The sequence below is a fragment of the Oncorhynchus nerka genome, linkage group LG28, assembly GCF_034236695.1.
Source record: "Oncorhynchus nerka isolate Pitt River linkage group LG28, Oner_Uvic_2.0, whole genome shotgun sequence".
NCBI classification, from domain to species: Eukaryota; Metazoa; Chordata; class Actinopteri; order Salmoniformes; family Salmonidae; genus Oncorhynchus; species Oncorhynchus nerka.
In genome coordinates this window covers 60,419,952-60,446,977 of record NC_088423.1, presented here as the reverse complement: position 1 = coordinate 60,446,977, position 27,026 = coordinate 60,419,952, and the positions used below count along the sequence as shown (strand labels likewise).

At 50.5% G+C, this 27,026-nt stretch overlaps 1 pseudogene; it reads left to right on the top strand.

The window, feature by feature from the left end:
- The window catches only part of LOC115113458 (neuron navigator 2-like), a 144,595-nt pseudogene that overhangs the window by 82,867 nt on the left and 34,702 nt on the right, over window positions 1-27,026 (top strand).

Here is a 27,026-nt window from a genome sequence, read left to right as displayed (position 1 = left end):
TTTATGGATATATACCAAGAAATGTCAATAGAAAAAAAGGTTGAACGAAACGAAGTGCATCTAGTTTGCAGTCTTTCCAGACGAGTGAGCACATTTTATATGCCAGGCGAAATCGTGCCACAAATCTAAAGTGAAAGAATGGAATTAAGAAATATATAAATATTAGCTTGAGCGATGTCGAAGTGGCATTGACTAAAATAGAATAGAATACAGTATTTTAGTCAATGCCACTCCGACATTGTTCGATCTAATATTTATATAATTCTTTGACTTTTAGATTAGTGTGTATTGTTGTGAACTGTTAGATACTACTGCGCTGTTGGAGATAGGAACACAAGCAGGTTAATGAAGCAATACAAATGTAATGTGACTAAAATGAAAGGCCATTTAGTTGAAGGGGGAAAAATGGCCAATTGTTTTCGTCATTTTGATAATAACTACACCAAATTGTTATTCAAATGACAACAATTTTACTGAGCCTTAATGATATTTTAGTCAAAATGACTTTAGACTAGACTGAATCTATAAAAGGGTGCCAACATTAACACTGCACCAGGAACAACATCTTGGAAAGGTAGGCGAAGTACGGGTCTAGCTGCACTTGTGCGTGTCTGTGTTCTTCTGTGCATGTGCAGAGCTCCAGTGGTGTGGAGTTAATGACCGGTCCAGTCGACCAGCAGCCATTTCATCTGATTGATGAGACTGGTGCCTGGGCCGGACAAACAAGATGGATGTTCTTTCCTCTCCTAGTTGGTTTTATTTAGAGCAAGAAGGAACAGCCATCTTGTTTGTTGTTGGCTCTCTCTCTCTGGGGTGTTAGACAGAGCACGGCCCAACACTCGATCTTCTTCTTCCTGGCTTGAAAGCTGACACGAAAAACGGCCTTCTTTTAGTCAAACAATTTCAGTTTTTGAATCCGTCAAGAATGAACTGATTTCCAGCAAAAGTGTTGTGCAATTTTAACCGTGAGCTTTGACTTTGAAAACCTTGTGTTTTCTGATGTGACCTTTGACCTTTTCTGATCCCAGCTACATGACGGACGGCGGTCTGAGCCTGTACACGCGGCGACTAAACCGTCTACCTGACGGCATGGCGGCGGTACGAGAGACCCTCCAACGCAACACCTCCACGGGCCAGGGAGACGCTGACAGGTAGGACACACACACAGAACATTTCTCTGCATCATTGGGAGAGAACCTTACATTGGGTCACATTACAAAATGGTTGGATTTGTGTCCTTGTGACCTGCGTGGATCAATGGAAAGGATAACAGGGCAGCAGTTTGACCTCTTTCTGGAAGAAAGAGGAGGGAGAAAGCGGAGGGAGGGGTTTAATGTGAATAATTGACAGCGGGAAATGGATGGAGGCATTATACCATTAAGATAGAGTGTGTTCGTATGGAAGAGAAGCGGACGGGTGTATGGGACCGAAGTGGGCTCTGTAAGAAAGAGTGACGCTAAGACTGCAGCTATAACTCCTCTCAGTCTGCAGGTGTGAGTGATTTCCTGTTTTTCCCACCTTTTGACCTCCATCTCCCCTCCTTCCCTCCTCCTCTCTCACACCCCCTGAGCCCTCACCTCTTCTGCCCTTCTCCCTCACCTCCGAACCCCGAAGGTGAGAGAGGAAAGCTTCCAGTCTCTCTCTCCTCGCACCGTGCACTGAGCCATCTTGACCTTTTGCCTGGCTCTTTCTTCTACCATACTGTATCTTTCTCACCTCTGCCCTTCGCCTCTCATACAGGGTCCTAAAGAGACCCCTCAAAGGTGTGTGTGTGAGAGAGCTTTTTCCTATTGGCAGTTGTTGATGAGAGAAAAAGGGGAGAGAGTGGAGCGAGAGAGTCTGAAAAGCAATTCAATGATAACAATGTTTGGGAATGATGTGGTATTTTTCACTTTCATCTGTCTGGGAGTTAATTGTGTTAATAGTGCATCACTGCTTGTGCCAGTAGTCTCTCTTTGTTGATATTCCCGACTGATCTTCAAAGAGCGTTCCACTCCTTTCTGAAAAAGGGCCGAGGTGGAGGGTTGGTGGAGGGTTGGTGGAGGGTTGGTGGAGGGTTGGGGGAAGGATAGAGGCAGGGGAGGGTACATTTGGAGCAGCCCTCCTGAAGGAATGTCTGATAAATGTGGTTACTGGTTTTGGTTTGCATTAATTGGAGAGTTGGAAAGTGGTGGATAACTGCATTAACAGAATATAGCAGGGCTGAAATGGATTCAGGGTAAAGTGTGTGTGTATGTGGCGTCGGGGGGGCTCAAATGAGATCAGTCTAATTTAATAGATGACTGGGAAGGGGGGTGGGGGGGTTAATGGAGCTGATTTGGGAAGGTGGGGAGTTGGATTTGATAGCTGACCACCTTTGTGTGTGTGTGTGTGTGTGTGTGTGTGTGTGTGTGTGTGTGCGCGCACGTGGCATCCAGCTCCTTAGCTGGCCACTCCGTAACGGGCTGTGGTAGACCACTGGATTGGAGACCTATAAAACAGATCAGCTTTTAATGTCTTAATGATGCTGCTATGGACACCAGCATCTTAGCCTGCCGTTAGGGCCCAGTCAGCGATAGGGTTGGGGGTTGGGGTGTCAGATATCACCATGGCAATGGGGTAAAAGCCTTGTGACCTCAGGCTAAGCGCTTCAATGTGTCATAGTGCACAAGGGGGAGGTTGCCTAAAGACAGGAGATTCTAACTCAAGAACTAGAGTATTTAGTGCCGTGGACTCCAACCCTGCCTCCTGGAGAGCTACAGATGTGTGCAGGCTTTTGTTTCAGCCTAGCACTAACACACATGATTCAACTTATCAAGGTATTGATGAACGCTGCCGTTGATGACGTGAATAAGGTGTTTCCTTGCTGGGTTGGAACAAAAGCCGGTGTTTTCTGTAGCTCTCCAGGACACCGACTGGTTTCTGATAAAGGAACTAAAACGCCTCATCAGAAGATGAAGAAGGGATAGTCACTACAACTGCCTCTGTTTTCACGCTCAGATGTGTGCAAATTACATTTCAAACTGGCACTATCGTTGCCGAAGAATCCCTTTTAGTTATGGGACGACACAGACCCATAGCGACAAAGGACTGTGAGTGTCACATTGAATTAATGTGTGTGTGTCTTTCAGCTCACATTTCATTTCACGGCCAGAGAAAGAGGAAGTAACTCATCTGTAACAATCCGTCCGCTGATTTGAATTCCTTTTGTCCGACCAGACAAAGAGACACTCTTTTCTGTGGTGTGTGTGTGTGTGTGTGTGTGTGTGTGTGTGTGTGTGTGTGTTCTTGCAGATACAGTATGAAACAGATAGGAGGGAGAAATAGGAAAGCCCCAAACCACCCTTTGAACGTTACAATAATAAATACAGTATATCCCTCGGTCCTCTCCTTCGTCTCTTATTTCTCTCCGTTCTTCACTCGTTGTGTGTGTGTGTGATGTTAGTGGATCTCTGGGTAGGTTTTACACCTTCCACTCCCCAGGGTGTGTGTGTGTGTGTGTACAGCCCTAGGAGTTATTTCCAGCACCCTCTCAAACACCCCAGCACCACAGCATCCCCAATGCCCGGGCTCTCGTACCTGTCTTGACTTGACTAGGTCCCTCAGGCAATTGAGGAGAAGGGAGGTGCTCAGGTAAAGGTTGCACCTGGCAGTAAAACGGGTGGACAGGATCGCTTCCTCCCTCTCTCTACCCCTCTCTCTTCCTCTCTTTTCGCTCTCCTTTGAGGAATCCTCATTCCCCCCCCCCCCCCTTGCTCTGTCTCTCCCTCCTCTTTCCTCGGTCTCTCTCTCTCTCTCTCTCTCTGTTGTGTGGTGTGTGTTTCCCTGTTTCCCTCTATCCGGCGAAGAGGATGCTGTGGTTTTGCTCCAGGCTCTAAACATGTACAGTCGCAATCTTTTCTCTCTCGTTCTCCAGGCATTTCATGAACCACCGATCATGTTTGTCTGATAACCAGGAGGCCTTTTTGTATGATATTACACTGCGTGTGTGTGTGTGTTAAACCCAATAACATTTCTATGTGTCTGGTGCTTAGACTGTTCACGTAACGTCACCCTCTAGGATCAGATCCAAAAGTTATTCCTCTGCGTTCATTTTGAGAGTCTCGTGATTCCGGCAGGACGTGTTCTCTGGTCCGGAATACCAGGAGTATTTTGGATAGTGAGGCAAGAGGAGAAGATGGGTTGCTACTGGCTTAATGCTATCATCGGTGTGTCTTTGTGTTTGGGTGGCGCTACTACTGACAGCTTTCTACCTGCGTGAGTTCTTCAATGGTTGGAGTAGCGGATACGGCGACGTCTGCAGTCATTGTTTTTGGGAGCACTCTTACATTGGTTTGATCAGCTGAGAAAATGGATCAAAGGACCACTCCCACCCTTTGTCTGCCTCTAGGCTTCTCTCTGGCTCTCTTTTCCTCAGTCTCTCTCCGTCTCTCTCTCACACACACACACACACACACACACACACACACACACACACACGCTTCTCGACTTATACATGGAATGCAAAATGCTACAAATCCCCTTTTGACATTTTTTATGCAAGAACAGCACTTTTCCCCGTTTCCCCTGTGGCGTGTCTGATATCTGGAGCTCCACTTTGAGCATCGGGCTCTCAACACCGTTCTACCCAGTGTCTGATATCTGGAGCTTCCCTTTGAGCGTCAGGCTCTCAACACCGTTCTACCCAGTGTCTGATATCTGGAGCTCCCCTTTGAGCGTCGGGCTCTCAACACCGGTCTACCCAGTGTCTGATATCTGGAGCTCCCCTTTGAGCATCGGGCTCTCAACACCGTTCTACCCAGTGTCTGATATCTGGAGCTCCCCTTTGAGCGTCGGGCTCTCAACACCGTTCTACCCAGTGTCTGATATCTGGAGCTTCCCTTTGAGCATCGGGCTCTCAACACCGTTCTACCCAGTGTCTGATATCTGGAGCTCCCCTTTGAGCGTCGGGCTTTCAGCTGAACCGCCCAAGTCACCGATACCCAACCCCCAAACACACACCCACGTACCCCAGCTGCAGAGGTGCTCCTGAGCTTGCGCACCCTTGCCTTCTCCGGTGCCTGGGAGTGTATGGGAGAAGACTGGGTCATAGGTCATAGTTCAGATGTAACAGTATATTACCAGAAAGGGAGAGAGGATACAACTGAGACAACGAGGGCGACGTATTGCGGAGGAAAATGGACAGAAAGAGAAGGGAAAGATGGACGGTAGGACTTAACAAGTTGTAGTGGAGGAGGGGAATCTGAGGTGTGTGTGTGTGTGTGTGTGAGAGAGAGAGCTGGATAGAGAGAGACGCCTAGGAGTGTTTACTGATGTAGCTGTGGATACTGGTGCATCTATGAACCCCCTCTTCCCCTTGGACTTCCCCTCTGTCACCAGCACACTTAGTATGGGAGGGAGGCTCACACACACACGCACATCGAGGGTGTGGTTCTTACACACAGTTATCTCCTCTCTCTCTCTCACACTCACTCACTCACTCACTCACACACTCTGCTGTAATGGTCTATGCCTTTGTCTCCGGCTGGCTGACTCCTATTGGATAGTGCTTAGGGAAGTGTGTTGAGCCTTGCTGTGCCAGAGAGTGTGGCAAGGATTTCACCACGGGGACACACTGACTGCCTGCCATCAGGACACTGCATCGCAATGATAGAAAGACTGAAAGAGGGAGAAATGAAAACACCTTCCATCCCCTGCCACTTTGGAGGATGTTTTCGTTAAAAGTTTATAGACGGATTCTGCTGTGAGGGGTTGCTGAGCCCCACCTGTCACCTTGGCCTGCGTAACGTGGCAAAGGTTAAGTGGTACCCTCCTCTACCTCACGGAGGGGTTGAAAGACATTTTGCTGAGTGGGGGTAAAAATGTGCAGGTTTGTGGCGGTATCCAAGATCAATGTGATTTATCCACACTTAGTATGGGAGGGAGGCTCACACACACACACACAAACACCTGAGGACTGGAGAAATGAGATGAGTTGTGTGTGTGTGTGTGTGTGTGTGTCGTCTGGTGTGTGTGTGTCTTCAGTCAATGTGAAATTCCACACTTGTCTGCCTCCCACTGGGTCCTTACGATCAGTGTGTATGTGCATGCAGTGTTCTGTATCCCACATCTGTACTTTGTTTTATGGATCAGGGTCAGTCGGTTGACTCAAAGCAGCGCACCGTTTACTGAGAGAGAGAGAGAGAGAGAGAGAGAGAGAGAGAGATATGCAAAGAGTCAAAGAATGTAACAGAAATGTCATGTAGTTTTTAGGTAATGTTTGTTTCATATCTAAAATATGTTTACTCGAGCTAGTCAAATGAGAAATGAGGCTAGAGGGAGAGATGCATTTCTGACCCTGTAGTCCAGTCGCCGTGTCATTTCTCTGTGCTGCGGGGACCAGCTGTGTCATTTAACCACCCCACAACTCCAGCCCGGAATGTCCACAAGAAGGAATGCACCGAGTCCTGTCCAAGATCCTCTCCGCCGCTCCTTTGCCCTCTCTCTTACCCTGTGCCTCCCCGTTCTCTACCTCTCCCTCCCTCACTCCACCCGCCCATTCACTCCCTCACCCTGTATCCCTCTCTCCCGTTTCTCCCTCACCCCCTCCCATATTCTCACACCCAATCCCCAGGGTCCTGTTCAAACTGCCCTCCCTCATTCCCTCTCCCTTCCCTCTCCCTCCCTCCCCGTCTCCCTCACTCCTCCCTGTGTATAGAGGGGTCAGAGGTGGTGTTTACACAGGGACAGCCAAACAGTGGTTGTGTGTAGAGTCTGCTCAGTCAGTACACACAGCCCAGGCCCAAACACATGCTTTAGATACAACACACACACACACTGGTTTGTGTTCCTACTGGCGGTCTACACTACAGAATAGGTTGGGAGGAGGTTTGGGGGTCAGGGTTAGTTGTGTCGAGGCAGTAGTGGCGAAGCCAAGCTGGAGTCCTCATGATGGGACACTCCTAAAAACACATTGGTTTTGTTTGAGCCTGTCGCAGCGGTCGGTGATACGACAGACGGAAATGCCTCCTCGAGGCTCTCTTTTCTCATCCTCGGTTTGATTTCCGTAAAACAAACGTGTCTGTCTTTTTGAAAGCAATACTTGACGGAGTAAGGGTGTGCGTGTGTGTCTCTGAGTGTGTAAGCCTCACCTCTGTCTCTTTCCCCATGACGTCATCTGTGACCTATATATTAGAGGGAGCTCATGTTTTAGTGTGTAAACCCATATCCAATCCACTCACACTGTCTCTGACAGCAGTCGACAGGACTAAGTCATCTGATCCCACAACGGTCTTGAGTAATAGTAGCTCCCCCTTTAAACGGAGGAAATTCCTTATCGTCCCGAGGTTGCCAATGTTTGAGCGCGTGTGTGTGCGTGCATGCGTAATTTTTTTACATTTTTAAATGTGGTACTTTTACCACAATTTCGTGATATCCAACTGGTAGTTTGTCTTGTCCCATCGCTGCAAGGAGAGGCGACGTGCGTAAATGTATGTAAGAGTCGGAGTGAGCATAGCTGGGAAAACCGTATGGGCAGAGCTAAAAAAACAAAAAATAAAAGCCTCACTTCCCCAGAGACCACATAAGAACAACTAAACAAACAGAGAACAATGTAAACACAAGGTTTTCTCAGGACGCTGTCGGACACTCCCATGGGTCCAGCCCCAACGGCAGCTCTTTCTCATTGGCCAGCGGTCCCAGTTGAATGACAGCAGGGTTTATGACCCCTGACCTGTGTGTGAAAACAGAGGGCGGTCTTCTGGGACACGGGGGGAAGAATCTAAGGCGGTAGCCCAGGAATGTGTTGATTTGGGTCAGTTCAGAGTCTATTCTCTCACCTACAGTCACTCTCCCCAGCTGTCTCTCTCTGTCTCTCTCTCTCACCTACTGTCTCTGCCATCCCGGGATTTACGGTATTACCGGCATAGCACACAAGGGGGCACTAAAAATGCAACAACAAAAAAAGCCACCTATTACCAAAACTCTAACAAGATTAGCACACGTAATAGCGAAATACAGTAAGCTGTTAGCTAAATGCTATAGAACAAAAATGCACATAAACTAAATGCAAAGACAGGCAAATCCAGCTTATAAAGTTATGCAAGCACAGTTAGTAGCTACCGACTGTCATTTTCGGGTGAGTGTGGACATTTACAAGCGAAAGTGAACGAGAGAAATTGTGCAAATAAACAAAGTTGTGATGCAGGCTTTTCTGAAGTAATCGCAGCATGTGTACTCGGCGCAGAGGGGAGAAGAACGGAGGAAGGGGGAAAAACGCTAGTAGGAAGCACAGGGAAAGAATGGCATCTGCACAGTTAACTCGGATGACAGAGCTCTTTGACTTCTAAAACACGGCAGAAAGCCGTTCCAAGCTATTCAGTAGTGAACTGCACAAGTGTGACTCCACCACCTCATGTGCGCCGCACAGCAGAGACTTACCGATAGAACGCTAGGAGCTCACGCTTTCTCTTGTTGTGCCCTTAACGACGAACGTGTGACTGGCTCAACTGTTCTGGGGGAACTACGGTAAGCTTCATAATGTAAAACAATGTGACGGATGAAATGATGAACACAATCTACTTGATCTCCTATAGCGTATTACACAAGTTGATTGCAGGTATTAACTTCAAAAAGTCAATATTCACATTTATTGAAAGTAAATAACTTGACTGTGTTGATGGTATTGAAAAACCATCCCGTGACTTTTTTCAAATAACCCGGTATATGGTATACCGCCTAAACCTACGTTGTCTCTCCATCCACCTACTGTCTCTCTCCATCTCTCTCTCCACCTACTGTCTCTCTCCATCTCTCTCTCTCTCTCCACCTACTGTCTCTCTCCATCTCTCTCTCCACCTACTGTCTCTCTCCATCTCTCTCTCCACCTACTGTCTCTCTCCATCTCTCTCTCCCACCTACTGTCTCTCTCCATCTCTCTCTCTCTCTCCACCTACTGTCTCTCTCCATCTCTCTCTCTCCACCTACTGTCTCTCTCCATCTCTCTCTCCCACCTACTGTCTCTCTCCATCTCTCTCTCCCACCTACTGTCTCTCTCCATCTCTCTCTCTCTCCACCTACTGTCTCTCTCCATCTCTCTCTCCCACCTACTGTCTCTCTTCATCTCTCTCTCTCTCCTACTGTCTCTCTCCATCTCTCTCTCTCTCCACCTACTGTCTCTCTCCATCTCTCTCTCTCCACCTACTGTCTCTCTCCATCTCTCTCTCTCTCTCCCTACTGTCTCTCTCCATCTCTCTCTCTCTCTGTCTCTCCCCTCTGTCTCTCTCTCTCTCTCTCTCTCTCTCTCTCCCCTACTGTCTCTCTCCATCTCTCTCTCTCTCTCCACCTCTGTCTCTCTCCATCTCTCTCTCTCTCTCCACCTACTGTCTCTCTCCATCTCTCTCTCCCCACCTCTGTCTCTCGCCATCTGTCTCTCTCTCTCTCCACCTACTGTCTCTCGCCATCTCTCTCTCTCTCCACTCCATCTGTCTCTCTTCTCTCTCTCTCTCTCCACCTACTGTCTCTCGCCATCTCTCTCTCTCTCCACCTACTGTCTCTCGCCATCTCTCTCTCTCTCCACCTACTGTCTCTCTCCATCTCTCTCTACCACCTACTGTCTCTCTCCATCTCTCTCCCACCTACTGTCTCTCTCCATCTCTCTCTCTCTCCACCTACTGTCTCTCTCCATCTCGCTCTCCACCTACTGTCTCTCTCCATCTCTCTCTCTCTCTCCACCTACTGTCTCTCTCCATCTCTCTCTCCACCTACTGTCTCTCTCCATCTCTCTCTCCCACCTACTGTCTCTCTCCATCTCTCTCTCTCTCTCCACCTACTGTCTCTCTCCATCTCTCTCTCTCTCTCCACCTACTGTCTCTCTCCATCTCTCTCTCTCTCCACCTACTGTCTCTCTCCATCTCTCTCTCCCACCTACTGTCTCTCTCCATCTCTCTCTCCCACCTACTGTCTCTCTCCATCTCTCTCTCCCACCTACTGTCTCTCTTCATCTCTCTCTCTCTCCTACTGTCTCTCTCCATCTCTCTCTCTCTCCACCTACTGTCTCTCTCCATCTCTCTCTCTCCACCTACTGTCTCTCTCCATCTCTCTCTCTCTCCCCTACTGTCTCTCTCCATCTCTCTCTCTCTCTCCCCTACTGTCTCTCTCCATCTCTCTCTCTCTCGCTCTCTCTCTCTCCCCTACTGTCTCTCTCCATCTCTCTCTCTCTCTCCACCTACTGTCTCTCTCCATCTCTCTCTCTCTCTCCACCTACTGTCTCTCTCCATCTCTCTCTCCCACCTACTGTCTCTCGCCATCTCTCTCTCTCTCCACCTACTGTCTCTCGCCATCTCTCTCTCTCTCCACCTACTGTCTCTCGCCATCTCTCTCTCTACTGTCTCCACTGTCTCTACTGTCTCTCGCCATCTCTCTCTCTCTCCACCTACTGTCTCTCGCCATCTCTCTCTCTCTCCACCTACTGTCTCTCTCCATCTCTCTCTACCACCTACTGTCTCTCTCCATCTCTCTCTCCCACCTACTGTCTCTCTCCATCTCTCTCTCTCTCCACCTACTGTCTCTCTCCATCTCTCTCCCACATACTGTCTCTCTCCATCTCTCTCTCTCCCACATACTGTCTCTCTCCATCTCTCTCTCTCTCCACCTACTGTCTCTCTCCATCTCTCTCTCCACCTACTGTCTCTCTCCATCTCTCTCTCTCTCCACCTACTGTCTCTCTCCATCTCTCTCTCTCCACCTACTGTCTCTCTCCATCTCTCTCTCCACCTACTGTCTCTCTCCATCTCTCTCTCTCTCTCCACCTACTGTCTCTCTCCATCTCTCTCTCACCTACTGTCTCTCTCCATCTCTCTCTCCCACCTACTGTCTCTCTTCATCTCTCTCTCTCTCCTACTGTCTCTCTTCATCTCTCTCTCTCTCTCCTACTGTCTCTCTCCATCTCTCTCTCTCTCCACCTACTGTCTCTCTCCATCTCTCTCTCTCTCTCTCTCCCCTACTGTCTCTCTCCATCTCTCTCTCTCTCTCTCCCCTACTGTCTCTCTCCATCTCTCTCTCTCTCTCTCCCTACTGTCTCTCTCCATCTCTCTCTCTCTCTCCACCTACTGTCTCTCTCCATCTCTCTCTCCCACCTACTGTCTCTCTCCATCTCTCTCTCCCACCTACTGTCTCTCTCCATCTCTCTCTCTCTCTCCACCTACTGTCTCTCTCCATCTCTCTCTCCACCTACTGTCTCTCTCCATCTCTCTCTCCCACCTACTGTCTCTCTCCATCTCTCTCTCCCACCTACTGTCTCTCTTCATCTCTCTCTCTCCCCTACTGTCTCTCTCCATCTCTCTCTCTCTCTCCCCTACTGTCTCTCTCCATCTCTCTCTCTCTCTCTCTCTCTCTCTCTCCCTACTGTCTCTCTCCTCTCTCTCTCTCTCTCTCCACCTACTGTCTCTCTCCATCTCTCTCTCTCTCTCCACCTACTGTCTCTCTCCATCTCTCTCTCCCACCTACTGTCTCTCGCCATCTCTCTCTCTCTCCACCTACTGTCTCTCGCCATCTCTCTCTCTCTCCACCTACTGTCTCTCTCCATCTCTCTCTCTCCACCTACTGTCTCTCTCCATCTCTCTCTCTCTCCACCTACTGTCTCTCTCCCTCTCTCTCTCCACCTACTGTCTCTCTCCATCTCTCTCTCCACCTACTGTCTCTCTCCATCTCTCTCTCCCACCTACTGTCTCTCTCCATCTCTCTCTCTCTCCACCTACTGTCTCTCTCCATCTCTCTCCCACATACTGTCTCTCTCCATCTCTCTCTCTCTCCACCTCTGTCTCTCTCCATCTCGCTCTCCACCTACTGTCTCTCTCCATCTCTGTCTCTCTCTCTCCACCTACTGTCTCTCCATCTCTCTCTCCACCTCTGTCTCTCTCCATCTCTCTCTCCACCTCTGTCTCTCTCCATCTCTCTCTCTCTCTCCACCTCTGTCTCTCTCCATCTCTCTGTCCACCTCTGTCTCTCTCCATCTCTCTCTCCCACCTCTGTCTCTCTCCATCTCTCTCTCCCACCTACTGTCTCTCTTCATCTCTCTCTCTCTCCTACTGTCTCTCTTCATCTCTCTCTCTCTCTCCTACTGTCTCTCTCCATCTCTCTCTGTCTCTCACCTCTGTCTCTCTCCATCTCTCTCTCTCTCTCTCTCCTATGTGTCTCTCCATCTCTCTCTCTCTCTCCCTCTGTCTCTCTCCATCTCTCTCTGTCTCTCTCCCTACTGTCTCTCTCCATCTCTCTCTCTCTCTCCACCTGTCTGTCTCTCTCCATCTCTCTCTCTCACCTCTGTCTCTCTCCATCTCTCTCTCCCTCTGTCTCTCTCTCGCCATCTCTCCTCTCTCTCCACCTACTGTCTCTCTCCATCTCTCTCTCCACCTACTGTCTCTCTCCATCTCTCTCTCCCACCTCTGTCTCTCTCCATCTCTCTCTCTCTCACCTCTGTCTCTCTTCATCTCTCTCTCTCTCTCCTCTGTCTCTCTTCATCTCTCTCTCCTCCTACTGTCTCTCTCCATCTCTCTCTGTCTCTCCCCTACTGTCTCTCTCTCCATCTCTCTCTCTGTCTCTCTCCCTCTGTCTCTCTGTCTCTCTCTCTCTGTCTCTCTACTCTCTCTCTCCTCTCTCTCTCTCTCTCTCCACCCCTCTGTCTCTCTCCATCTCTCTCTCTCTCCACCTACTGTCTCTCTCCATCTCTCTCTCCCACCTACTGTCCATCTCTCCATCTCTCTCTCCCACCTACTGTCTCTCTCCTGTCTCTCTCTCTCTCTCCACCTACTGTCTCTCTCCATCTCTCTCTCCACCTACTGTCTCTCTCCATCTCTCTCTCCACCTACTGTCTCTCTCCATCTCTCTCACCTACTGTCTCTCTCCATCTCTCTCTCCACCTACTGTCTCTCTCTCCATCTCTCTCTCTCCACCTACTGTCTCTCTCCATCTCTCTCTCCCACCTACTGTCTCTCTCCATCTCTCTCTCTCTCCATCTGTCCTCTGTCTCTCTCCATCTCTCTCTCTCTCCCCTGTCTCTGTCTCTCTCAATCTCTGTCTCTCTCTCTCTCCACCTCTGTCTCTCTCCATCTCTCTCCACCTACTGTCTCTCTCCATCTCTCTCCACCTACTGTCTCTCTCCATCTCTCTCTACTGTCTCTCTCCATCTCTCTCTCTCTCCATCTCTGTCTCTCTCTCTCTCCCCTACTGTCTCTCTCCATCTCTCTCTCTCTCTCTCCCCTACTGTCTCTCTCCATCTGTCTCTCTCTCTCCCTCTGTCTCTCTCATCTCTCTCTCCACCTACTGTCTCTCTCCATCTGTCTCTCTCTCCACCTCTGTCTCTCTCCATCTCTCTCTCCCACCTACTGTCTCTCTCCATCTCTCTCTCTCTCTCTGTCCTCTGTCTCTCTCCATCTCTCTCTCTCTCCACCTACTGTCTCTCTCCATCTCTCTCTCCACCTACTGTCTCTCTCCATCTGTCTCTCTGTCTCTGTCTCTCTCTCTCTCTCTCCCACCTCTGTCTCTCTCCATCTCTCTCTCCCCTCTCTCTCTCCATCTCTCTCTCTCTGTCCCTCTGTCTCTCTCCATCTCTCTCTGTCTCTCTCCATCTCCATCTCTCTGTCTCTCTCATCTCTCTCCCCTACTGTCTCTCTCCATCTCTCTCTCCACCTCTGTCTCTCCTCCTCTCTCTCCACCTACTGTCTCTCTCCATCTGTCTCTCCACCTACTGTCTCTCTCCATCTCTCTCTCCCACCTACTGTCTCTCTCCATCTCTCTCTCCCACCTACTGTCTCTCTCATCTCTCTGTCTCTCTCCTCCTACTGTCTCTCTCCATCTCTCTCTCTCTCCACCTACTGTCTCTCTCCATCTCTCTCTCTGTCTCCTCCATCTGTCTCTCTCTCCTCTCTCTGTCTCTCTGTCTCTCTCCTGTCTCTCTCCATCTCTCTCTGTCTCTCTCCCTCTGTCTCTCTCCATCTCTCTCTCTCTCTCTACTGTCTCTCTCCATCTCTCTCTCTCCCTCTGTCTCTCCATCTCTCTCTCTCCACCTACTGTCTCTCTCCATCTCTCTCTCTCTCTCCACCTACTGTCTCTCTCCATCTCTCTCCATCTCTCCTCTGTCTCTCTCCATCTGTCTCTCTCCTCTCTCCCCTGTCTCTCTCCCTCTGTCTCTCTCTCTCTCTCCATCTGTCTCTCTCCTCTCTCTCCCACCTACTGTCTCTCTCCATCTCTCTCTCCCACCTCTGTCTCTCTCTCTCTCCTCTACTGTCTCTCTCCATCTCTGTCTCTCTCTCTCTCCTACTGTCTCTCTCCATCTCTCTCTCTCTCTGTCTCTCCTCTGTCTCTCTCCATCTCTCTCTCTCTCTGTCCTACTGTCTCTCTCTCCATCTCTCCTGTCTCTCTCTCTCCACCTCTGTCTCTCTCTCCATCTCTCTCTCTCCTCTGTCTCTCTCCATCTCTCTCTCCACCTACTGTCTCTCTCCATCTCTCTCTCCCTCCCACTGTCTCTCTCCTGTCTCTCTCCCTCCTACTGTCTCTCTCCATCTCTCTCTCACCTACTGTCTCTCTCCATCTCTCTCTCTCCCACCTCTGTCTCTCTCATCTGTCTCTCTCTCTCTCTCCTACTGTCTCTCTCCATCTGTCTCTCTGTCTCTCCACCTCTGTCTCTCTCCATCTCTCTCTCTCTCATCACCTCTGTCTCTCTCCTCTCTCTCTCCCACCTCTGTCTCTCTCTCCATCTCTCTCTCTCCACCTACTGTCTCTCTCCATCTCTCTCTCTGTCTCTGTCTCTCTCCATCTGTCTCTCTGTCTCTCTCCTACTGTCTCTCTCCATCTGTCTCTCTCCACCTACTGTCTCTCTCCATCTCTCTCTCTCTCCACCTCTGTCTCTCTCCATCTCTCTCTACTGTCTCTCTCCATCTCTCTCTCTCTCTCCTCTGTCTCTCTCCATCTCTCTCTCTCTCTCTGTCCTCTGTCTCTCTCCATCTGTCTCTCTGTCCACCTCCACTGTCTCTCTCCTCTCTCCATCTGTCTCCACCTCTGTCTCTCTCCATCTGTCTCTCTCTCTCTCCACCTACTGTCTCTCTCCATCTCTCTCTCCCACCTACTGTCTCTCTCCATCTCTCTCTCTCTCCACCTCTGTCTCTCTCCTCTCTCTCTCTCCACCTACTGTCTCTCTCCATCTCTCTCTCTCCACCTACTGTCTCTCTCTCTCTCTCTCTCCCCCTACTGTCTCTCTCCATCTCTCTCTCTCTCTCACCTACTGTCTCTCTCCATCTCTCTCTCTCTCCACCTACTGTCTCTCTCCATCTCTCTCTCTCTCCACCTACTGTCTCTCTCCATCTCTCTCTCCACCTACTGTCTCTCTCCATCTCTCTCTCCCACATACTGTCTCTCTCCATCTCTCTCTCTCTCCTACTGTCTCTCTCCATCTCTCTCTCTCCTACTGTCTCTCTCCATCTCTCTGTCTCTCTCCACCTCTGTCTCTCTCCATCCTCTCTCTCTCTCCTCTCTCTCTCTCCATCTCTCTCATCTCTCTCTCCCTCTGTCTCTCTCCATCTCTCTCTCTCTCTCCCCTCTGTCTCTCTCCATCTCTCTCTCTCTCCACCTACTGTCTCTCTCCTCTCTCTCTCTCCACCTACTGTCTCTCTCCATCTCTCTCTCTCCACCTACTGTCTCTCTCCATCTCTCTCTCCCACCTACTGTCTCTCTCCATCTCTCTCTCCCACCTACTGTCTCTCTCCATCTCTCTCTCTCCGCCTACTGTCTCTCTCCATCTCTCTCTCTCTCTCCGCCTACTGTCTCTCTCCATCTCTCTCTCTCTCTCTCCGCCTACTATCTCTCTCTCTCTCTCCGCCTACTGTCTCTCTCCATCTCTCCATCTCTCTCTCCCACCTACTGTCTCTCTCCATCTCTCTCTCCCACCTACTGTCTCTCTCCATCTCTCTCTCCCACCTACTGTCTCTCTCCATCTCTCTCTCCCACCTACTGTCTCTCTCCATCTCTCTCTCCCACCTACTGTCTCTCTCCATCTCTCTCTCCCACCTACTGTCTCTCTCCATCTCTCTCTCCCACCTACTGTCTCTCTCCATCTCTCTCTCCCACCTACTGTCTCTCTCCATCTCTCTCCCACCTACTGTCTCTCTCCATCTCTCTCTCCCACCTACTGTCTCTCTCCATCTCTCGCTCTCTCTCGCTCTGTCTCTCTGTCTCTCTCCATCTCTCTCTCTCTCTCCGCCTACTGTCTCTCTCCATCTCTCTCTCTCTCCGCCTACTGTCTCTCTCCATCTCTCTCTCTCTCTCCGCCTACTGTCTCTCTCCATCTCTCTCTCTCCACCTACTGTCTCTCTCCATCTCTCTCTCTCTCCACCTACTGTCTCTCTCCATCTCTCTCTCTCTCCACCTACTGTCTCTCTCCATCTCTCTCTCTCTCTCCTCCTCTGTCTCTCTCCATCTCTCTGTCTCTCTCTCTGTCACCTACTGTCTCTCTCCATCTCTCTCTCTCCTCCTACTGTCTCTCTCCATCTCTCTCTCTCTCCACCTACTGTCTCTCTCCATCTCTCTCTCTCCACCTACTGTCTCTCTCCATCTCTCTCTCCTGTCTCTCTGTCTCTCTCCATCTGTCTCTCTCTGTCTCTCTCCCCTCTGTCTCTCTCTCTCTCCACCTACTGTCTCTCTCCATCTCTCTCTCCCACCTACTGTCTCTCTCCATCTCTCTCTCCCACCTACTGTCTCTCTCCATCTCTCGCTCTCTCTCCGCCTACTGTCTCTCTCCATCTCTCTCTCTCTCTCCGCCTACTGTCTCTCTCCATCTCTCTCTCTCTCTCCGCCTACTGTCTCTCTCCATCTCTCTCTCTCTCTCCGCCTACTGTCTCTCTCCATCTCTCTCTCTCTCTCCCACCTACTGTCTCTCTCCATCTCTCTCTCTCCACCTACTGTCTCTCTCCATCTCTCTCTCTCCCACCTACTGTCTCTCTCCATCTCTCTCTCTCCCACCTACTGTCTCTCTCCTCTCTCTCTCCCCACTGTCTCTCTCCTCTCTCTCCCACCTACTGTCTCTCTCCATCTCTCTCTCTCTCTCCACCTACTGTCTCTCTCCATCTCTCTCTCTCTCTCCACCTACTGTCTCTCTCCATCTCTCTCTCTCTCCACCTACTGTCTCTCTCCATCTCTCTCTCTCTCCCTCTGTCCTATCTCTGTCTCTCTCCATCTCTCTCTCTCTCCACCTACTGTCTCTCTCCATCTCTCTCTCTCTCCACCTACTGTCTCTCTCCATCTCTCTCTCTCTCCACCTACTGTCTCTCTCCATCTCTCTCTCTCTCCACCTACTGTCTCTCTCCATCTCTCTCTCTCTCCACCTACTGTCTCTCTCCATCTCTCTCTCTCCACCTACTGTCTCTCTCCATCTCTCTCTCTCTCCACCTACTGTCTCTCTCCATCTCTCTCTCTCTCCACCTACTGTCTCTCTCCATCTCTCTCTCCCACCTACTGTCTCTCTCCATCTCTCTCTCTCCACCTACTGTCTCTCTCCATCTCTCTCTCTCTCTCCACCTACTGTCTCTCTCCATCTCTCTCTCTCCACCTACTGTCTCTCTCCATCTCTCTCTCCACCTACTGTCTCTCTCCATCTCTCTCTCTCTCTCCACCTACTGTCTCTCTCCATCTCTCTCTCTCTCCTGTCTCTCTGTCTCTCTCCACCTCTGTCTCTCTCTCTCCACCTACTGTCTCTCTCCATCTCTCTCTCTCCACCTCTGTCTCTCTCCATCTCTCTCCCACCTACTGTCTCTCTCCATCTCTCTCTCTCACCTACTGTCTCTCTCCTCTCTCTCTGTCTCTCTCCCTCTGTCTCTCTCCTCTCTCTCTCTCTCACCTCTGTCTCTCTCCATCTCCTCTCTCTCTCTCCACCTACTGTCTCTCTGTCTCTCTCTCCACCTCTGTCTCTCTCCATCTCTCTCTCTCCTCTGTCTCTCTCCATCTCTCTCTCTCCACCTACTGTCTCTCTCCATCTCTCTCTCCTCTCTCTCCCACCTACTGTCTCTCTCCATCTCTCTCTCTCCACCTACTGTCTCTCTCCTCTCTCTCCACCTACTGTCTCTCTCCATCTCTCTCTCTCTCCACCTCTGTCTCTCTGTCTCTCTCTCTCCCCTACTCTCTCTCTCTCTCTCTCTCTGTCCCTACTGTCTCTCTCCATCTCTCTCTCTCCACCTACTGTCTCTCTCCATCTCTCTCTCTCCACCTCTGTCTCTCTCTCTCTCTCCTCCTCTGTCTCTCTCCATCTCTCTCTCCCACCTCTGTCTCTCTCCATCTCTCTCTCTCTCCACCTACTGTCTCTCTCCATCTCTCTCTCCACCTACTGTCTCTCTCCATCTCTCTCCCACCTACTGTCTCTCTCTCTCTCTCTCTCTCCACCTCTGTCTCTCTCATCTCTCTCTCCACCTACTGTCTCTCTCTCCATCTCTCTCTCTCCCACCTACTGTCTCTCTCCATCTCTCTCTCTCCACCTACTGTCTCTCTCCATCTCTCTCTCTCTCCACCTACTGTCTCTCTCCATCTCTCTCTCTCTCTCCCACCTACTGTCTCTCTCCATCTCTCTCTCTCCACCTACTCTCTCTCTCTCCATCTCTCTCTCCACCTCTGTCTCTCTCCATCTCTCTCTCTCTCCCACCTCTGTCTCTCTCCATCTCTCTCTCCACCTCTGTCTCTCTCCATCTCTCTCCCACCTCTGTCTCTCTCCATCTCTCTCTCCACCTACTGTCTCTCTCCATCTCTCTCTCCCACCTACTGTCTCTCTCCATCTCTCTCTCCCACCTACTGTCTCTCTCCATCTCTCTCTCTCCCACCTACTGTCTCTCTCCATCTCTCTCTCTCCACCTACTGTCTCTCTCCATCTGTCTCTCTCTCTCCACCTACTGTCTCTCTCTCTCCATCTCTCTCTCTCTCTCCACCTACTGTCTCTCTCCATCTGTCTCTCTCTCTCCTGTCTCTCTCCTGTCTCTCTCCATCTCTCTCTGTCTCACCTCTCTCTCATCTCTCTCTCTCTCCACCTCTGTCTCTCTCCATCTCTCTCTCCCTCTGTCTCTGTCTCTGTCTCTCTCCATCTGTCTCTCTCTCTCTCTCTCCACCTACTGTCTCTCTCCATCTCTCTCTCTCTCTCCACCTACTGTCTCTCTCCTGTCTCTCTCCTCTCTCCACCTACTGTCTCTCTCCATCTCTCTCTCTCTCCACCTACTGTCTCTCTCCATCTCTCTCTCTCTCCACCTACTGTCTCTCTCCATCTCTCTCTCTCCACCTACTGTCTCTCTCCATCTCTCTCTCTCCACCTCTCTGTCTCTCTCCATCTCTCTCTCTCTCTCCACCTACTGTCTCTCTCCATCTCTCTCTCTCTCCACCTACTGTCTCTCTCCATCTCTCTCTCTCTCTCACTGTCTCTCTCCATCTCTCTCTCTCTCCACCTACTGTCTCTCTCCATCTCTCTCTCTCTCCACCTACTGTCTCTCTCCACTGTCTCTCTCATCTCTCTCCCACCTACTGTCTCTCTCCATCTCTCTCTCCCACCTACTGTCTCTCTCCATCTCTCTCTCTCTCCACCTACTGTCTCTCTCCATCTCTCTCTCTCTCCACCTACTGTCTCTCTCCATCTCTCTCTCTCCACCTACTGTCTCTCTCCATCTCTCTCTCTCCACCTACTGTCTCTCTCCATCTCTCTCTCCCACCTACTGTCTCTCTCCATCTCTCTCTCCCACCTACTGTCTCTCTCCATCTCTCTCTCCACCTACTGTCTCTCTCCATCTCTCTCTCTCTCCACCTACTGTCTCTCTCCATCTCTCTCTCTCTCCACCTACTGTCTCTCTCCATCTCTCTCTCTCTCCACCTACTGTCTCTCTCCCTCTGTCTCTCTCTCTCTCACCTACTGTCTCTCTCCATCTCTCTCTCTCTCCACCTACTGTCTCTCTCCATCTCTCTCTCTCTCCACCTACTGTCTCTCTCCATCTCTCTCTCTCTCCACCTACTGTCTCTCTCCATCTCTCTCTCCCTACTGTCTCTCTCCATCTCTCTCTCTCCACTTACTATCTCTCTCCTCTCTCTCTCCCTACTGTCTCTCTCCATCTCTCTCTCCCTACTGTCTCTCTCCATCTCTCTCTCTCCCACCTACTGTCTCTCTCCATCTCTCTCTCTCCACCTACTGTCTCTCTCCATCTCTCTCCCCCTACTGTCTCTCTCCATCTCTCTCTCTCCACTTACTATCTCTCTCTCTCTCTCTCCCCCCTACTGTCTCTCTCTCTCTCTCTCACCTACTGTCTCTCTCCATCTCTCTCTCCCACCTACTGTCTCTCTCCATCTCTCTCTCCACCTACTGTCTCTCTCCATCTCTCTCTCTCCACCTACTGTCTCTCTCCATCTCTCTCTCTCCACCTACTGTCTCTCTCCATCTCTCTCTCTCTCTCCACCTACTGTCTCTCTCCATCTCTCTCTCCCCTCTGTCTCTCTCCACTCTCTCTCTCCACCTACTGTCTCTCTCCTCTCTCTCTGTCTCTCTCCACCTACTGTCTCTCTCCATCTCTCTCTCCACCTACTGTCTCTCTCCATCTCTCTCTCCACCTACTGTCTCTCTCCATCTCTCTCCCACCTACTGTCTCTCTCCATCTCTCTCTCCCACCATCTCTGTCTCTGTCTCCATCTCTCTCTCTCCTCTGTCACCTACTGTCTCTCTCCATCTCTCTCTCCACCTACTGTCTCTCTCCATCTCTCTCTCCCACCTACTGTCTCTCTCCATCTCTCTCTCCCACCTACTGTCTCTCTCCATCTCTCTCTCCCACCTACTGTCTCTCTCCATCTCTCTCTCTCTCCACCTACTGTCTCTCTCCATCTCTCTCTCTCTCTCCACCTACTGTCTCTCTCCATCTCTCTCTCCACCTGTCTGTCTCTCTCCATCTCTCTCTCTCTCTCCCACCTACTGTCTCTCTCCATCTCTCTCTCCCACCTACTGTCTCTCTCCATCTCTCTCTCCACCTACTGTCTCTCTCCTCTCTCCTCTCTGTCTCTCCACCTCTGTCTCTCTCCTACTGTCTCTCTCTCTCTCCACCTACTGTCTCTCTCCATCTCTCTCTCCCACCTACTGTCTCTCTCCATCTCTCTCTCCCACCTACTGTCTCTCTCCATCTCTCTCTCCACTGTCTCCATCTCTCCCTCTGTCTCTCTCCATCTCTCTCTCTCTCCACCTACTGTCTCTCTCCATCTCTCTCTCTCTCTCTCACCTACTGTCTCTCTCCTCTGTCTCTCTCTCTCTCCCACCTACTGTCTCTCTCCATCTCTCTCTCTCTCTCCCACCTACTGTCTCTCTCCATCTCTCTCTCTCTCTCTCCACTCTACTGTCTCTCTCCATCTCTCTCTCTCCACCTACTGTCTCTCTCCATCTCTCTCTCCCACCCACTGTCTCTCTCCATCTCTCTCTCTCCACCTACTGTCTCTCTCCATCTCTCTCACCTACTGTCTCTCTCCATCTCTCTCTCTCTCCACCTACTGTCTCTCTCCATCTCTCTCTCTCTCTCCACCTACTGTCTCTCTCCATCTCTCTCTCTCTCCACCTACTGTCTCTCTCCATCTCTCTCTCTCTCCACCTACTGTCTCTCTCCATCTCTCTCTCTCTCCACCTACTGTCTCTCTCCATCTCTCTCTCTCCACCTACTGTCTCTCCATCTCTCTCTCTCCACTCCTACTGTCTCTCTCCATCTCTCTCTCTCCTCCTATGTCTCTCTCCATCTCTGTCTCTCTCCACCTACTGTCTCTCTCTCCATCTGTCTCTCTCTCTCTCCACCTACTGTCTCTCTCCATCTCTCTCCCACCTACTGTCTCTCTCCATCTCTCTCTCCCACCTACTGTCTCTCTCCATCTCTCTCTCTCCACCTACTGTCTCTCTCCATCTCTCTCTCTCTCCACCTACTGTCTCTCTCCATCTCTCTCTCCACCTACTGTCTCTCTCCATCTCTCTCTCCACCTACTGTCTCTCTCCATCTCTCTCTCCCACCTACTGTCTCTCTCCATCTCTCTCTCCCACCTACTGTCTCTCTCCATCTCTCTCTCTCCACCTACTGTCTCTCTCCATCTCTCTCTCTCTCCACCTACTGTCTCTCTCCATCTCTCTCTCTCCACCTACTGTCTCTCTCCTCTCTCCACTGTCTCTCTCTCTCTCTCCCACCTACTGTCTCTCTCATCTCTCTCTCTCTCCACCTACTGTCTCTCTCCATCTCTCTCTCTCACCTACTGTCTCTCTCCATCTCTCTCTCCACCTACTGTCTCTCTGTCTCTCCATCTCTCTCTCCATCTCTCCACCTACTGTCTCTCTCCATCTCTCTCTCCACCTACTGTCTCTCTCCATCTCTCTCTCTCTCCACCTACTGTCTCTCTCCATCTCTCTCTCTCCACCTACTGTCTCTCTCCATCTCTCTCTCTCCACCTACTGTCTCTCTCCTCTCTCTCTCTCCACCTCTGTCTCTCTCCATCTGTCTCTCTCCATCTGTCTCTCTCCACCTCTGTCTCTCTCTCTCTCCACCTGTCTCTCTCCATCTCTCTCCCTCCTACTGTCTCTCCATCTCTCTCTCTCCACCTACTGTCTCTCTCTCTCCACCTACTGTCTCTCTCCATCTCTCTCTCCACCTACTGTCTCTCTCCATCTCTCTCTCTCCCACCTACTGTCTCTCTCCATCTCTCTCTCCCACCTACTGTCTCTCTCCATCTCTCTCTCCCACCTACTGTCTCTCTCCATCTCTCTCTCCACCTACTGTCTCTCTCCATCTCTCTCTCTCTCCACCTACTGTCTCTCTCCATCTCTCTCTCCCACTGTCTCTGTCTCTCTCCTCCATCTCTCTCTCTCTCCACCTACTGTCTCTCTCCATCTCTCTCTCTCCACCTACTGTCTCTCTCCATCTCTCTCTCCCACCTACTGTCTCTCTCCATCTCTCTCTCTCCACCTACTGTCTCTCTCCATCTCTCTCTCCACCTACTGTCTCTCTCCATCTCTCTCTCCACCTACTGTCTCTCTCCATCTCTCTCTCTCCACCTACTGTCTCTCTCCATCTCTCTCTCCCACCTACTGTCTCTCTCCATCTCTCTCTCTCCCACCTACTGTCTCTCTCCATCTCTCTCTCTCTCCACTGTCTCTACTGTCTCTCTCCACCTCCTCTCTCTCCATCTCTCTCCACCTACTGTCTCTCTCCATCTCTCTCTCTCCCACCTACTGTCTCTCTCCATCTCTCTCTCACCTACTGTCTCTCTCATCTCTCTCTCCACCTACTGTCTCTCTCCATCTCTCTCTCTCCACCTACTGTCTCTCTCCATCTCTCTCACCTACTGTCTCCACCTACTGTCTCTCTCCATCTCTCTCTCTCCACCTACTGTCTCTCTCCATCTCTCTCTCCCACCTACTGTCTCTCTCCATCTCTCTCTCTCCCACCTACTGTCTCTCTCCATCTCTCTCTCTCCACCTACTGTCTCTCTCCATCTCTCTCTCCACCTACTGTCTCTCTCCATCTCTCTCTCCCACCTACTGTCTCTCTCCATCTCTCTCTCTCCCACCTACTGTCTCTCTCCATCTCTCTCTCCACCTACTGTCTCTCTCCATCTCTCTCTCTCCTACTGTCTCTCTCTCTCTCTCTCTCTCACCATCTGTCTCTCTCCATCTCTCTCTCTCCACCTCTGTCTCTCTCCATCTCTCTCTCTCCACCTACTGTCTCTCTCCATCTCTCTCCACCTCTGTCTCTCTCCTCTCTCTCTCACCTCTGTCTCCTCCTACTGTCTCTCTCTCTCTCACCTACTGTCTCTCTCATCTCTCTCTCTCCACCTACTGTCTCTCTCCATCTCTCTCTCTCCCCTACTGTCTCTCTCCATCTCTGTCACCTACTGTCTCTCTCCATCTCTCTCTCTCCTCCACTGTCTCTCTCTCTCTCCTCTCTCTCCACCTACTGTCTCTCTCCATCTGTCTCCACTCTGTCTCTCTGTCTCTCTCCACCTCGCTCTGTCTCTCCTCTCTCTCTCTCCACTTACTATCTCTCTCTATCTCTCTCTCCCCTACTGTCTCCATCTCTCTCTCTCTCCATCTGTCTCCTCTCTCTGTCTCTCTCTCCACCTACTCTCTCTCCATCTCTCTCTCTCCACCTACTGTCTCTCTCTCTCCCCCTACTGTCTCTCTCTCCATCTCTCTCTGTCTCTCCTCTCTCTCTGTCTCTCTCCATCTCTCTCTCTCTCTCTCCCTACTGTCTCTCTCCATCTCTCTCTCCACCTACTGTCTCTCTCTCTCTCTCCACCTCCACTGTCTCTCTGTCTCTCTCTCTCTCCATCTCTCTCCACCTACTGTCTCTCTCCCATCTCTCTCTCTCACCTACTGTCTCTCTCTCTCTCACCTACTGTCTCTCTCCATCTCTCTCTCTCTGTCCCTACTGTCTCTCTCTCTCTCTCCCTCTGTCTCTCTCTGTCTCTCTCTCTCTCTCTCTCTCTCTGTCCTCTCCTCTCTCTCTCTCACCTACTGTCTCTCTCTCTCTCTCCCCCTACTGTCTCTCTCTCTCTCTCTCTCTCTCTGTCTCTCTCCCTACTATCTCTCTCTATCACCTACTGTCTCTCTGTCTCCATCTCTCTCTCTCACCTACTGTCTCTCTCTCTCTCTCTCTCTCTCTCTCCTCTCTCTCTCACCTACTGTCTCTCTCCCTCTCTCTCTCTCCCTACTGTCTCTCTCTCTCTCTCTCCTACTATCTCTCTCTCTCTCTCCTCACTATCTCTCTCTCTCTCTCTCTCCCCCTACTGTCTCTCTCTCTCTCTCTCTCACCTACTGTCTCTCTCTCTCTGTCTCTCTCTCCACCTACTGTCTCTCTCTCTCTCTCTCCACCTACTGTCTCTCTCTCTCTCCATCTCTCTCTCTCCCTCTGTCGCTCTGTCTGTCTCTCTCCATCTCTCTCCACTGTCTCTCTCCATCTCTGTCTCTCTCTCACCTACTGTCTCTCTCTCTCTCCCTACTATCTCTCTCTCTCTCTCTGTCACTCCATCTGTCTCTCTCCATCTCTCTCTCTCTCCATCTCTCTCTCTGTCTCTCTCCATCTCTCTCTCTCTCTCCCTACTATCTCTCTCTCTCTCTCTCACCTACTGTCTCTCTCCATCTCTCTCTCTCTCACCTACTGTCTCTCTCCATCTCTCTCTCCACCTACTGTCTCTCTGTCTCTCCATCTCTCTCTCCACCTACTGTCTCTCTCCATCTCTCCCTCTGTCTCTCTCCCCTACTGTCTCTCTCCATCTGTCTCTCTCTCCACTTACTATCTCTCTCTCTCTCTGTCTCTCTCTGTCTCTCTCTCTCTCTCTCCCCTTACTGTCTCTCTCCCTCCCTACTACTGTCTCTCTCCATCTCTCTCTCCACCTACTGTCTCTCTCTCTCTCTCCATCTGTCTCTCTCTCTCTCTCTCTCTCCACCTACTGTCTCTCTCCATCTCTCTCTCTCTCTCCACCTACTGTCTCTCTCCATCTCTCTCCATCCACCTATTGTCTCTCTCCATATCTCTCTCTCCCTCCTACTGTTTCCCTCCCTCTCGCTCTCCTTCTCTCCTTCTGTTACGTAGCTTTTCTAATCTTTCAAATTAAATTTGCCGAGCGACCATCATGCCTGATGCTTACAAAGGCAGTGTGTTGTTGTTGTTTAACATTTTATTTTCACCATACACTTTTAAAAAGAGAATAGTCTGTCTGTACACCTAACCTCATCCTAAAGGCCAATGCTCAAATGAATCCATTTAACTCCATTTCCGCAAGCCACCACACAGCTGTGAATGTCTCCGTCTTACGAAGAGAGATTTCCCTGCTCAGAAATCGACGCAAAAGTCAATTGATTGTGGAATTACACACACAACTTAACTTTCTGGCGTTTCGCTGTTAGCTTTTCCGTGCTTGGGACTGCTCCTCTTTCAATTGGGGGGGGGGGGTGGCTGTGGTTAGTGTCGCCGTCCTTTCTGATGGGCTCTAAATGGCTGGGCGGTAGTTAATAGGTAGGTTGTGCTGCCAGTAGGAGGCTATGGGTTCGGGCCATGTTTGCTGGGCTGATCTCTAATTAGTAATGGGCTGGCAGTTAGTCAGGGTGGATCTGTCTGGGAACTCCGGGGATCGCACACAACGACATGGATGGGGAAGTTGGGAATGTTGGATTTGGAAATGTCTTAGTTGATGATAGTAAGGAATGATGTTTTGAATGGGCGTGTGGTCGAATCTGTCTGTGTGGCTGTGATCCATACTGTAGCTTCATACTGCTGTTGGGTCCTTTGAGGATGACTTATTTTGGTTCCGTAGGATTTGAAAGGTTGCTGGATCGAATCCCTGAGCCGACATGGTAAAAAATCTGTCGTTCTGCCCCTGAACAAGACGGTTAACCCACTGTTAGCGGTAGGCCATCATTGTAATTAAGAATTGGTTCTTCACCGACTTGCCTAGTTAAATAAAGGTTACATTTAATTACAACAACGACACAAACATTTGGGAGAGTTTGTCATTGTTGCCGTGACGTTACTGGTTCGGCTGCGGCAGTGAGCTGGTTAACTGGGCTTGGGTAAGGTCAGGTTACATGCACTAGGAGGGAACACTCTCTCTCTCTCTCTCTCTCTCTCTCTCTCTCTCTCTCTCTCTCACGGTTCCCTCACTCAGTCCAGGGAGAAAGAGAGACTGGGGAATATGCAAGAGGAGATAAGGCAACAGGAGAGAGAAAAGAGGGAGGGATGATGAGTGCAGAAGACAGTCAGAAACACAGAAAGGGCCAGAGTGAGCATGGGATAAAGGCAGAGTGGGAGGGAGGAGGCAGACACAAAGAGAGAGTGAGACTAGCAGAGGGAGAGGCAGAAGGAGAGGGATAGAGTGAGAGAAGCAGAAAGAGAGAAAGGGAGACTGGCGGAGGCAGAGGGAGAGGGATAGAGTGAGAGAAGCAGAAAGAGAGAAAGGGAGACTGGCGGAGGCAGAAGGAGAGGGATAGAGTGAGAGAAGCAGAAAGAGAGGTTGGCTAGCTCAGTGTGTAACTTAGCGGTATGGACTCATGAAGC